We start from the raw sequence: 13,641 nt of genomic DNA on the forward strand, positions 1-13,641 counted from the left end.
AGGCAGGGAGAGGGGAGAGGGGAGAGCATGGCCCCAAGCCTTTATTGGGGTTTTCATAGGAAGGAATGGTTAAGACAAGGTACATATGCTGGCTAAGTTTAGGGTTGGATAGTTTGAATAATTTGGATGGGTTCAGGGCCATAGGGATGGTCCCTAGTTGTCTGACCCTAGGGTGACTTAGGGCAGAGGGGATATTGGCTTGGTGTGTGAGAGTTTGGTTTTAAAAAGAAGAAGATGGTTGGGAATGTGGGCTCCGGATTGGCTGGTTTGTACATCAAAGGCATGCTCCCAGGAGAATTGTTTGCTCGCTCTCTCTCTTTCTCTCTCTCTAGGAATTTGCTAGCCTTGAATGGGGCAACCTCTTTGGATGAAGGACCCAAATGCTAGAGCACAAAGAATACAGAAAATAAGAACATATACTCAATACAAGGTTATGCTGCAGTAACAATCCCAAGGTTGTAGTGGCTTTTTACACAACTAAAGTTTCTTTGCCAATGCTGCACATTCACTGCAGGTTGGAGGAGGAGGGCGGGTATTCTGCTCACTGTAATCACTAAGGGCCCAGGATGATGGAAGCTTCATCTCAACACATGCCTCCACAATCACCAAGGCAGGGAAAGGGACTATGGCAAATTGCACCTGTGATCTTAAAGCTCCTGCCCAGAAGTAACAGTCAAATCATATGGGCACACCTAACCATGAAAGGGCAGAGAAGCTGAATCTTACCATGTGCCAGGACGGAAGAGAAGTGGGATATTTGTGATTAGTTCTGATGACTACTGACACCTGTCATTGGAACCAAAAGATTCCTCTTTTGCTTAAGCAAAAAGAAGAAGAATTGTTCAAAAGAATTGTGGCCGGGTGCAGTGGCTTGCGCCTGCAATCCTAGCAGTTTGGGAGGCCAAGGCGGGCAGATGACTTGAGGCCAAGAGTTTGATACTGGCCTGGGCAAGATGGTGAAACTCTGTCTCTACATAAAATACAAACATCAGCTGGGCATGCTGGTGTGTGCCTGTAGTCCCAGCTATTCAGGAGGCTGAGGTAGGAGGATTGCTTGAGCTTGATAGAGGTGGCAGTGAGCTGAGATCGCACCACTGCTCTCCAGCCTAGGTGACAGAGTGAGACCCTGTCTCAAAATAGAAATAAAAAAGAATTGTAATAATACATGCCCTGACACCCCATTTCAGCTTTTTTTCTCATAATGATAAATCTCCTCACCTGTGTGGCACATGAGAGAACTTGAAACATTTTCTTAGATATCATCTTACCTCTTCACACAACCTTCTGAGGTTATTGGAGCATCCATTCACAAGTATTTGTGCATTTTACTGAGGAGAAGTCAGCTCAGAGTAGTCCGGGGCTGAGCTGGAACTTGTATCCGGGGCTTTCAACTCAAAAGCCCATGGTTTCTCCATTCCTGCCTCACTCTGGGGAAGAGAAAACTCATGATTCTTTACAGATCACCTAAATTTCCCCTTAATTTGGCAACTTTCGGCTCACTCTGTCATCAGTCCTGCCTTACCATCTCCATCTGGATCATGGTCATTTTCCTTTGCCTCCCTTTTCTGGTGATTTTTAGGTCCAGAGACAAATTGGCACGAGGATCAAACATTTGGGTTCTTCCCACACAAGCCAATTATCTAAACACACACAGTGGGCACCATGTCCAATAGTCATTAGTCAAGCTCTGTGGTCTGGTATTTACAAATTTCCAGGAAACAAGTCCAGCGTGGTGCGAGAGGCTCTCCATTACTTTGTTCAGTAAGCTGAGATGTTATCAGAAGTGACAGTTTTTTAAAAAATTATTATTTTTTAATATTTTAATCTAGAAACCATCGGCTACCTGGCATTTTGAAAGTTTTCCAGTGGTTGAACATTTACAAGAACAATTGTGAACCTGTGACCATTGGCTTCCAAATATTGATCGTTCCTAAACATTCTCTTACCAGCATAATGTTGACCTTTGCACAACTTCCTTCTTTATTTGGTGCTCACATTTCTGTGATTTAATTGTCCTTTTTACAAGTACTTTAAGAAAGAAAAAATAAGATTTTCTAATAGTATTCCTGGTTGGTGTCAGAGGACCCTAAACTCTAAGGAGAGGGAATGGTTCTTTATTTGGGGAAGTGTCAAGAGCTCTTGAAGGTTAGTCTGAGAGGCTGAGTTTCTATTAGCCTCAGGCCCTTGGGAAAGTCTCTAATGGGCTTTTAGGTCTCATCTGTAAGTAGAGATAAGATAACTACTTAAGTAATGCATCTCATAATTTACAGTAAACTGCATAGACCCACAAGCTGAAGAATGGAACTTTCTTGGCTATTGTTATCAATGTTGAACTAGCCGTATGACCTAGCACTCATACCACACAGTAAAATACAATACTGTCCCAACAAACTGAATGATAAAGGATTTGAGAGATGCCCTGGGATATCAGAGGGCATGGGGTCATTGTTATACACATGCTGGATCCCCAGCTCAGGGGGTGGCCTCTGGTTAGAATTTCAGGAACTCTGATAAAGCTTTTACTCAAGATATTTTTGCTTATTTGCTTATTAAACATCAGGGATCAAGAGTCACTGTATTAGCATATTGATTTGGCTGCTTTAACAAAAGCTCAGCTTCCATGGATTAAAGAATTTAGAAGTTTCTCTCTATGTAAAAGTTTGAGCTGGTAGGGGCTTTGAGCGGGTAGGATGGTTCTGCTCTGGTTCATAGACTCAGAATCCTTCCATCTTGTTTCACCAACCACCAAGCATTGCCCTCATTGCTGCGAGCAAAGCCTGTGCCCCATCACCCTCCAAGTCTATATCCCAGCCATGGGAAAGAGGGAAGGGGAAGAGGATGAGGAGGAGGAGGGTATACCCCAGAAGTTGCCACATTATTTTCATTCGTATCCCACTGGCCTCAATCACATGATCTGTATATACTTAGCTGCAAGATAGGTTGGGAAATACAGTCTCTGCTGGATGGTCTTGTGTGTAGCTAACACGTTGGGGTGGGGGAGGGCAGGAGAATGAGCCAGTGGGTTTCTGTATTTTACTGAAATAGAGCAGATAGTGAGAGACAATTCACAGGTACGGTCATAAACACCCACTCAGCTGACTACAGCTCAGTGTGGCTTAATTTATCAGTGGCTTTCCCAGAAGCAGGTTTTCTGAAGGAATAGAAAAGAACAGAAAGGAACTATGCAGTGGTGGGGAGGAGCAGGTGGTGATGTGAGTGCTTCTTGAGGACAGAGACCATGTCTCATTGACTCAGTATCCATGTTAGCTTCCACTGTGACTGGCGCACAGTAGATTGCCCCATAAATGTCCCTTTGCATCCCACTTTTTCCACAAACTCACAGGATTTGACCTGTGTAGTAAACCATGCCTGAATTAGATTGAATGCAATAGAATAGCAGACTGATAGAATTCACGCTCACTTGAATTGCTTGTCCTAAATCGACCTCAGCTGGGCCCTAATTCACCAACTGGTGATTTCATCATTCTCCACCTTGCTTTCATTCTCCAGCATTGATTTCTGGCTTTTATTGGTTTCGAGTCTGTGAGCGTGGGAGATTTGTTCATAGCGGTCTCCCAACCACACTATTTGGCTTGGGTAGGAAGAGGTAGGGATTGGGAACTCTGGTTGAGGGTAGGAAGGAGCTGCTGCTGAGGTGGTAAGTGGAGGGGCAGACGTGGATCTTCTGAGCTCCTGCCACTGTAGAGTTCAGGGACCAGCACTTCCAAGGGGTCAGCAAAGTCTCCAACTGCTGGAGTAGGGCAGGAAAGAGGCACTAGCCCTGGGCCTGAGCAGAGGTGGCAGCATGGTCACCAGGGCTTTGCCCCGCCATGCCCTCTCTCTGGAATGCCTTCCCTTAATCCTGGCCTAATTCCTATTCATGCTTCTGGATTCAGGAGCAGCACCTAACGGGCCCAGGAAGTCAAATTAACTGGCTTGTCTTCTCCACCTGCATTTTCTCCATCATCCCTCAGCACACTGCATTTTAACGGTCTGTGTCTGTGCCTTCCCCCACACACTGTTCACCTTTCTGTTCCCCACACCTGAGCGCACAGATAATGGGCAGCTTCTGTGGGTACCGAGAGTTTCCTGGCATCAGCTGAACTGGAAGTCCCTGGGGCTACTTCTATAAAAGAGATCATTGGTCAAGGGGCCATACCCTGTTTGGTGACCCAAGGTTCTCATGCGCAAAAGCCAAACCTCACCTGGGCGCAGCTGGAGCTTGCCCAAGATGCCCAGCAGATGGCGCAGTCGTCCTCCTTATCTTCCCACCCTGGCCTAAAATCGGAACAAAGACCAGGAAAGCTGAGGGAAGGCGGGGTAGTGGGCAGGCCTCTCCTAGAACCCCACAAAGAGAGAAGCTTCCTGCAAAAGAAAAGCTCAGGCCCAGACCCTTCACCTACAGAACTCTCTCACTTAGGCCCTGGGCAACATAGGCAGAGAAGGCAGAAGACAGAGCAGGCAAGGCAGGCCCACCCAGGGCACCCATTCAACCCTGCTCCCCAGACCCAGCTGCAGAAGCCCCCAGGGTCTCCTCAGTGCTTCTGAAATGCCACCATTAGGGCCCATTAGATACAACTCTTCCAGATCAGGTTTTGCTCATGGCAACCATGCAAGTCCCGCAGTCAGTCCACAGTGGAACTTTTTACACCTGGACAGGTGGTGGGGCCAGGATTCAAATTTAGGTCTGCTTAGAGCTAAGTCTCAGTTTTTCATCTCTAAAAGAGAGAGATGGAAAGTATTTTTTCCGGGCAATGCAGCTTGGAGGGGATTCATTGTACATGAAGGAGTCTGAGAAATAAAAGATGCCCAATGTTGGTTGAACTTCAAATATGTACACAGTTGCCTCCACTGGGTTGAGCCCTTCCACACATCAGAGGACTCGTCTGTTCTTTTCTGAGAGTAGGTGTCATGTGATGGGGTTGGGTGGGGGGGACATGGCAAGGAGTCCTTGTCACCTCTCATCTGGACGAGTCCAAAGGCCTCCAAACTAGTTCCCTGCCTCCCATCGTGCCATCCGTCTCTCCCCGCCTCCCATCCTTCCTCCGCATTGCTGCAGGTGTCTTGCAAATGGAAATCTAATGTCACTCTCCTGCCTAAAATACTCAAACAAATACTCAGAATAAAGCCCAGACTCAGAAAAATATTATTCAGTGTCCTTTACAACCTGATTTCTGACGACATTTTAGTCTCATGAAATAAAATTAAGAAATGGACTTAGAATCAGCAGTGCCAGGGCTAAGGGCTGGAATGGGTCCTGGGTAATGATTTGGGTCAGCTCTGGGCCTCAAGGACCAGAAGCAGTGACAGGATGAGGAAGAAGGGAATGAGAGGGCTTGGTAGCCCGCATTGTCCAATTCCCGATCTGTGTTTTCTCGAGGGCAGGGCCTGGGACAGTGCCTGCAGTCACAGATACTCGGTCAGGATTTACTGAATGCATGTAGGAATGAATGAACAAATGAATGAAAAACATGGCTATCCTGACAGGGACTAGAGTTGACTGAGTGGTCACTCAGTCAGTGCCACCAGCCACTGCCTTTTGCTAATCTCAGAGGCTGGAAGGGGCACTGCTGGAGGACAGTGAGGCTAAGGAGAAGAGAGCTCATCTCAGCTGCACCATCTGGGACCCAGCTCTAGGGGTCTGGGTAACGGTGGCATCAAGGGCAGAAATCCCAGAGCCTGCTATGCCCACAGCCTCTGAATGCTTGTCCCAAACCTCCCAAGAAAGTCACCCGGGCTGCAGAGCCCCAGGGAACCCCCATGGTCATCCAGGGTGCATGGGCATGGCTGCCGGCCATTGGTTTCCTAGGATGGCTTTCTCCCTGGCACAGATGGTGAATCCAGACTCCTCTCTCCCATGTCAAACAGCCAGCTGCAGAAGACACTGCATTGCTGCAGTCTCTGCCTGGTGTCTCTCGTGACCGCATTTTCCACATCATTTGCCTCTACTCCTCTCCATATGTTGGTTTCATTTCAACCTTATCCAAAAAGAACTCCTCCCTCTGGTTGGTCTGTTGAGCCATCTCACAAAATGAAATTCATAGCATCTGAAGCAGTGGGAAACTCTTCTCTTTGCTTGTTTAGCAGAGACATGGGTATTCCCTTCATCCCTCTTCACCACCTTAGCCTATCCTCATCATGATCTCTTACCTGGAATACTGGATTAGCCTCCGAAGGGCGCCCTGCACTGGCCTTGTCCTCCCCAAGTCCATCCTTCTCAGTGCTTTCCAGAAAGTAAACTTGATCTGGTTTTACCCCCGAAACCTGGTCCCACCTTCCCAGGCTTCTCCATTCTTAGTAAATAACAGCTCCAACCAGAGATGTGGGAAACATCACTGCCTCCTCCTCTGCCTGCTGCTGCACCCACCTTCCTCCCATTTAATCCATTAGCAAGACTTGCTGGTTCTCTCTCCAAAATATACTCACATTGGTCCATTTCTCTCCATCTCTGCACCACCTTGGTTAATGACACTGCCATTTCTCACCTGTGGTAGCCTGTAAGCATGATGACATCTGACACCCTCTGCCTCCTGAGCTCATAACACTTTCCTCAGCACTCCATTCACACCAACCTTCCTTCAGTTCCAAGAGTCCTCCAGAGTCTTTCCAGCCGCAATGCCTGTGCACTCACTGCATCTCCCACCCACCCCTCGCCCTGCTCCAAACTGTAACGCTCTTTCCCCTGCTCTTGAAAAGACTGGGTTCTTCCCATTTTTTAAAGACTCATCTAAAAGATCACTTTCTTAGAGAAACTTTCTCAAGCCATGCTCTCTAAAGAGGATTCCTTCTTTTATTCTGAATCACAGCATCCTGCTCATTTCTTGCCCCCTACCACTCCACTCCATGGAAAGTCTTATTAATTCAGTGAACTGATGTGCATTCTAATTTATTTACCATGGTTGTTGTCTGTCTCCCCACTGGAGACATGAAGATGAGCAACTTGTCTATCTTGTTCGATGTTATATCCCCATAGCCTGGCACGGAGTACCTGCTCAGTAAATATTTGCTAACTGAATGTAGTAAATGAATGGAAGATGCATCATGGCACTGTCCTGCTTTTCTCTGTCAATGGCTTCCCATTGTCCCCAGTATGCTGTCAAAACTCCAAACTCCATAGGGCTCCATTAGAGTTTCTTCACGACCTTACCTCAGCCCACCTTTCCAATGTCCTCATTAGGTTTATGGGGAATCAATCTGGAAAGGCTCAAGCCATAATGGGTTCCATGGTGCAGACAAGAGCACTGGCCTGGCAGTGAGAAAAAGGGACATTGAACAAATGATCTTTATGATTCCAGCCAGTGCCTCCATTCTGTGCAGTCTGAGGTTTGTTTCAGTGTGTGGTTAGTTTGTTTGTTTGCTGTTTGTTTTTTAAACCATAGCTGGGATGAAACTCTGAATCAAGAAGCCAAGGGAGAAATTTGAGAAGAGAAGCAACAGCTCTTGCTGTCTTGGATGGCTGGGAAGGTATATGCAGAGATCAGGAATCCCTAGTGCTGACTCGGGCCAGGCAGCGTCAGGAATCTCAAGAAAACAAACCCTGGAGATTGGCAGGTCCGAGAGCAGGGCTGGGGGCCACACCGGTCTCGTTCACCTTCTATCCCCAGTGCTTAGTCTTTGGCACATGGTAGGTCCTTGGTGAAAGGTTGGGGGGAAGCACATGCCATGGGGACCGGAAACCCCGTCCCACTCATGTCACTGCTGAGTGTCATCGAGATCACAAGAAACCCCCCCAGGCCATGGTCCCTCTCAACGAGAAGCATCTATGGATGGCAGGGGCAGGGCTATTTGCCCCACTCGTCTGCCCTCCTCAGACCTCAACTGAGCCTTCAGCCACCCTGGTGAACGTGTCCTACTGGCCCAGCCTCAGTTTTGCTCCCTCCACTGCTAAACGTATCTGACAGATTAAACATCTTTGCTGGCTCTTTGCAGTGGCTCTGTGTCTGGATAGGGTTTCTTTTCTTTTCTTTTTCTTTTTTTATTCTTTCTTTCTTTCTTTTTTTTGAGGCAGGGTCTCACTCTGTTGCCCAGGCTGGAGTATGGTGTAATCTGGGTTCACTGCAGACTCAACCACCTGGGCTCAAGCAGTCCTCCCACCTCAGCCTCCCAAGTATCACACACCACAACAGCCCAGCTGATTAAAAAAAAAAAAAAAAGTACAGATGCAGTCTTGCTTTGTTGCCCAGGCTGGTTGCAAACTCCTGGGCTCAAGCGACCCTCCTGCCTCAGCCTCCTAAAGTGCTGGGATTATAGGCGTGAGCCACTGTGCTCAGCCCCTGGTTTCTTGCTCTAATCCTCCCAAGCCCAGCAGCACCAGGCAGCTGCCAGGATTGAAGAAGGCACTTCCGAGTCTCTAAGTCAGCTTCCTCAGAGAGTGTTCCCTCGATTCCTAGGTGTGCGGCTCTGGGTATAGACCTCCGGGCTCAGCCCTGACCACAGATATAAATTCAGCCTCTGCAGCAGGGATAGGGTAGGAGGAGCTGAGGGTATCTAGGGGCTTTTTCACGAACCACAGTCCTTCCAAACAGCACGAGCTTCTCCACAGCAAACCCCAAAAGCTGTGTGCACTTCTGATTAATCCACTGAGATGAGTCCGCTGAGAGGGCAAAGTATCTCCACGTTCACACTGGGCACCAGAAGTTGTCACACAAAGCATCTGGCGGGCATGCACACTAGGTCTTTGAATCCTCATATCCCTCAGTGGTGGTTTTATTATCTCCACTTCCTCAGATCAGGAAACAGAGCCTTGGAGATGAGAAATAATTTCCTGGAGGTCACAGCTAGGTCTGGCCCCAAGTCCAGTGGTTTTCGGTTTCTGGACAAATTCAGGGCTGGGAAGTTACAGTGTGGAAAAGGATCATCCTCAGAAGATAAAAGTGTCAAAATCGACGAGATGGCCCCCCAGGAGTGCCAGTGATCTAAAGCTGGGAGCTCCAGGAACAAGGAGAAGGATGGCTGCCCCAGATGGACCGAGACCAGTCAGAGACAAAGGAGGCTGGGTAGATGTCTGGGAGCCTTGTGACATTAGGAGCAGCTGGAAATAGAGGAGGGAAAGAAAGAAGGAGGCTCAGGAGGGGGTAACATCAAAAGGCTATCTCGTGGCAGGGGGGATGCATGTTATTCCAGGTGGCAGGGCAAGGTTGGAGTGGGGAGGACAGTGGGGAGGGATAGCTGGCTGGCTTTGTAGGGTTATTCTCTGGCTCTAGGGGTTGAGAATGGTAAAAGCTAGTGCTTTAACATCAGGTGCCTCTGTAGGTTCTTCAGAAGCCTCCATCCGAGGGTCCTAACGCAGGTGCCTGTCTTCTCCAGTGGCCACTCAGGACTAACACCTCAGTTTTCTGTGATCCACTCCATTTACAGGTTTATTCTGTTGAAGCCACATCAGCGCCTCCAGGCTGAGGTTATACATGGCTTGTAAATCCTAAAATATTTACCATCAGGCTCTTTACAGAAAAAGTTTGATTAAAGTTTGATGAAAAAATAGTATATGTTATATACCTTGCTTTTTTTTTTCTTTAACCCAATAACCTATCCTGAAGGTCTCCTTCTATCAGTACTTAAGAGCTTCTTCATTCCTTTCTAGGGCACACAGAATACCATTGTCTGGAGGGACTATGATTTATTTAACCAGTTTCCTATTGGTGGACAGTTAGGCTGTTACCAACCTGCTGCTGTTACAAATGCTGCTGCAATAGGTAGATTTGTACAGGAAGCTGGAGAAAGTTCCAAGAAATGTATATGCCCAGATCTCAGCACAGATCTGCTGAGGCAGTGTCTTTGGAGTTAGAGTCCCAGGCATCTGTATTTTTAGGAATTCCCCAAGTGTCGCACATACAGCCAGGTTGGGGAATCACATTTATAGCTCATGCCTTCTGATGACAAGAAAGGCTGGATCCCCTTTGCTGGTCCCATAAGAGTCCAGAGAGGAAGGCAAGCATCTCTCATCGCGTAGAGGAATATCAGTCTTCAAGGCCTGGTTGGCACTGGCCCCCCAAAGATTGGAGAGAAAATTAAGAAGCCAAAGTGGTATTGTGACCTCAGAGTTTGTTTTTTTTCTCTATTGAGACACACTCAGAGCCCGTTCTGGCCCAGGGCAATGATGGGGAGGTACAGGGGTTGTGGAGCATGTCAAGGGACCCGCGGGGAGGCTGAGCTGGGGACATGACATCTGGCTGAGACTGGAAGCATAGGTAAGAGTTAGCCAGAGAGTACTAGCTCTTGCTGTCTTGGATGGCTGGGAAGGGATATGCAGAGATCAGGAATCGCTAGTTCTGACTCAGGCCAGGCAGCGTCAGGAGTCTCAAGAGAACAAATCCTGGAGATCGGCAGGTCTGAGAGCAGGGCGGGGGGCCACACCAGTCTCGTTCACCTTCTATCCCCCAGTGCTTAGTCTTTGGCACATGGTTGGTCCTTGGTGAAAGGTTGAGGCACATGCCATATGGCACCTGCCATAGGGACAGGAAACCCCGTCCCACTTATATCTCAGCTGAGGGTCATCACAAGAAAGCCCCCCAGGCCATGGTCCCTCTGAACGAGAAGCGTCTATGGATGGCAGGGGCAGGACTATTTGCCCTGCTAGTCTCCCCTCCTCAGACCTCAATTGAGCCTTTAGCTACCCCGGTGAACATGTCCTACTGGCCCAGCCTCAGTTCTGCTCCCTCCCCTGATAAAGGAGGGAGGGACACAGGGAAGACGGCCAGGCAGAGGGACAGCACGTTCAAAGGCTCAGAGGAATTCACGCTCATTCAGTCTGGCTGGAACCTCCAACTCATGGGCCTGTAATTGTTTGATTCCTGTTTTTTTCTCTACTAGGCTGTGAGTTTTATAAGGGCGGGGCCTGTGCCCTTTTCCTCCATCCCTTTCTCTTTTTCCTCCCTCCCTTCTTTTCTTCCTTCCCCACTTCTTTCCTCATTTTACCTCTTGGCTGTATCACTGGTGTCTCAAATATTGGTGAGTGAGTGAATGGACTTAGGTCTGGGAGGTTGCCCCAGGGAAAACCAAGTCTTGAGTGGTCTGCGTTTGTTCTGAAGCCCTTTCTCCTCTCTTCTGTCCCTCTCCACCAGCACAGTGGTTCCCAGGGGTGCCTCTACAGCACCTTCATGCCATCTCCAGCCCAGCAGTCCCCCGCTGCAGCACCTTCATTCCGTCTCCAGCCCAGCAGTCCCCCGCTGCTCCTGCCTGCTGGAGGTGGGGCTGCTGGGAGCCTGGCCAGCTGGGGGAGAGTAGTAAGAAGTGGGTCCCTGCTGACCTGTCCTTCCTTAAGCTTCGTCCTGGACCTTTTCCCTCTGAACCTTGCTGCCGACGAAGATGGAGCACCTGCAGAAGCTGTGTACTCCATCCAGACGAACAGTGGAAGCTGCACAGATAGTCCTCCCCAGGGTTGGAGCTGCCAGGGCTCAGAGGCTACCACAACACAGAACTCTGGGCCTCATGACACACGTGTCCTGGCCTCATCCAATGCACTTCCCTTTTCCAAACCCCCTGAAGCGTCTCACTTTTCTAAGCTATGCATTCAGTGATTCCTGCAGGGGGAGCACTAGTCCGGAAAGAAGGCCCGCCATCAGCTGCCCAGTCCCGGGGTAAGTCGCCTGCCCTCCCATCTGCTGAGTCCTGGGATAAAAGAAACTCACTCATGCTAGGAATGGGGCTGGAATCAGGGACTCTTCCCAAACCCTTTTTATCCTAGACAGTGCAGACCTGGCTGTGATCTGCCTCCTTTCCTCAGAGCCCCACCCTGTGGCACCGTCAAGTGAGGCTCCTTTGTGATCGCTCCCTCACGAGTTGTAAAGAGCGGTTCTCTTCTCTGTTCACAATGTGGGTCCACTTGCCATGCCCTTCAGTTCCACTGTCCACACTAGTCTAGGTGTAGCCCTCACCTGGACTCCTGACATCCTCCTAACAGGCTTCACCCCTTCTGTTGTCCCCTGAAATCCATTCTGTGCCGGATGGCTGAGTGGTCACTTTAAACCCATCAGATGTCATCACTCCTACACTTAAAACCTGCCACGAGGCTCACCATAACACCTGCACTCCTTGTCCCAGCCTCCCCGGCTCAGTGGGCCCCCTCTCCTCCCTGCACTTTCCCCAGGCACGCTGACCTCCCTCTGTTCCTCAATCACATTGAACTCCCTTCTGCACGAGACCTTGGCACCAGCTCTTTGGTCGCCCTAGAACACACTTTCCCTGGATCCACATGTGGCTGCGCAGGGTTCAGCCCCAGTGTGACCTTCTCAGGGAGGCTTCCTTGACCACTCAACCCAAAGTCACAGAGCATCTTTTTTACATATCACACTCGCTGAAATGATCTTGTTTGGCATTGTCTGTGTACGCCCACTGGAAGATGAGCTCTAGGAGAGTGTGAACCCTGTTTGTCATTTTCACTGTGGGGTCCCCACCTTCTGGAGCTTGAATTCCCTTCTCTTTAGAGCTCTGCGGGAGCTATATCTTTGTCATGGTTCTGAATCTTTTCAACAAACACTTTTGTTAGGCAGGAGGTCCAGCAGCCCCTTGCTTTTGGTTTTCAAAATTTAACTAAGATTCACAAATTAGAGCTCAGATCCAATGTCAGAGGACAGAGAATACTCCAGTTGATTGGCTTCTCTTTCTTTGATGTGAAGCCCTTTGATTTCTCCTACCTGCCTGCTGCCTTGCCCCACTCCATCTGCCTCCACCCTCCACAGATGGGCCCCTGGCCCCAGCCCTACTCCCTTGCCACCCATCCATCAAAGGAAGACATGATCGGCTCAGGAGCCCCTGAGCTCATCTGAAAGAAAGAAAACTAGGAAAAGAAGATACAAACAACATGCAGGGAGGGGAACAGGGCTATCAGAGGCCCTGGTCACAGAAGAAGTCAGCCAAGAAGCGTGCCAGGTGCCTTTGAGGGCGCGCAACCCTGACCCAGTGACTCACAGTGTGATGGACTCACTCTCGGTCAAGCTTTCCCCTGCGTGAACAGCACCCACTGAGCCAGGGAGACTCTAGGGGAAAGTCCTAGAGAGCTATGTCTTAACACCAGCTTTGCCTTGGAATTTTTAAGGTGTCTGCATCTGTTTATTCCCTTGTCTCTTTATCTCCTCTTTAACCACTGCCCCCACCCCCTGCCCCAGGTGATATGAGAAAGAAAATAATAGCAATATGAGCCAGACACTGTTCTGAGCCTTTTAAATGCTTAGACTGTTTCATTCACACAACAACCCTGTAAAATGAGAACTATTATTCCCTTTTTTCACAGAAAACTGGGCACCGGGGAAGTTATGTAACTTGCCCAAGTTCGCACAATTAGTAAGGAGAACTGGAATTTGCTCCCAGGCAATCTCATTGCAGAGTGTGTGCTCTTAGCCACTCCACCACTTTTTCTCTAGTAGGATAATGGAGGCGAACAAGCCTGTTAACTGTGACACCCTCATGTAAGCATTCATTATTTTTCAACCTCTTCTTCCCTGGCTTCTAGCATCCTCTGTGTCTCTATTTGAGTTTTTCTGCCCTGGGGCAAAGAGGTGCCCAGGTGGACCCCTACCTTCTGGGAGCCAAGCACCCAGTGCACAGCCTGGCATAACAGGTGCACAGGTGTTTATACAGCTGGGCTCCACCTGGGAGGGTGGTTGAGGAATGAGGGAAGGAGGATAAAATGGTGGAAAAGCTGGA

At 49.0% G+C, this 13,641-nt stretch overlaps 1 long non-coding RNA gene across 1 annotated transcript; it reads left to right on the forward strand.

Moving 5' to 3' along the window:
- The first annotated feature begins 10,081 nt into the window (after nucleotides 1-10,081).
- LOC129048638 (uncharacterized) lies at nucleotides 10,082-13,154 on the forward strand. The gene is made up of 3 exons (XR_008511153.2): nucleotides 10,082-10,187; nucleotides 11,061-11,576; nucleotides 12,678-13,154. It is a non-coding gene; the product is annotated as an uncharacterized LOC129048638 (long non-coding RNA).
- Nucleotides 13,155-13,641: the final 487 nt, after the last annotated feature.

This window comes from Pongo abelii, chromosome 9, assembly GCF_028885655.2.
Source record: "Pongo abelii isolate AG06213 chromosome 9, NHGRI_mPonAbe1-v2.0_pri, whole genome shotgun sequence".
Lineage (NCBI taxonomy): Eukaryota > Metazoa > Chordata > Mammalia > Primates > Hominidae > Pongo > Pongo abelii.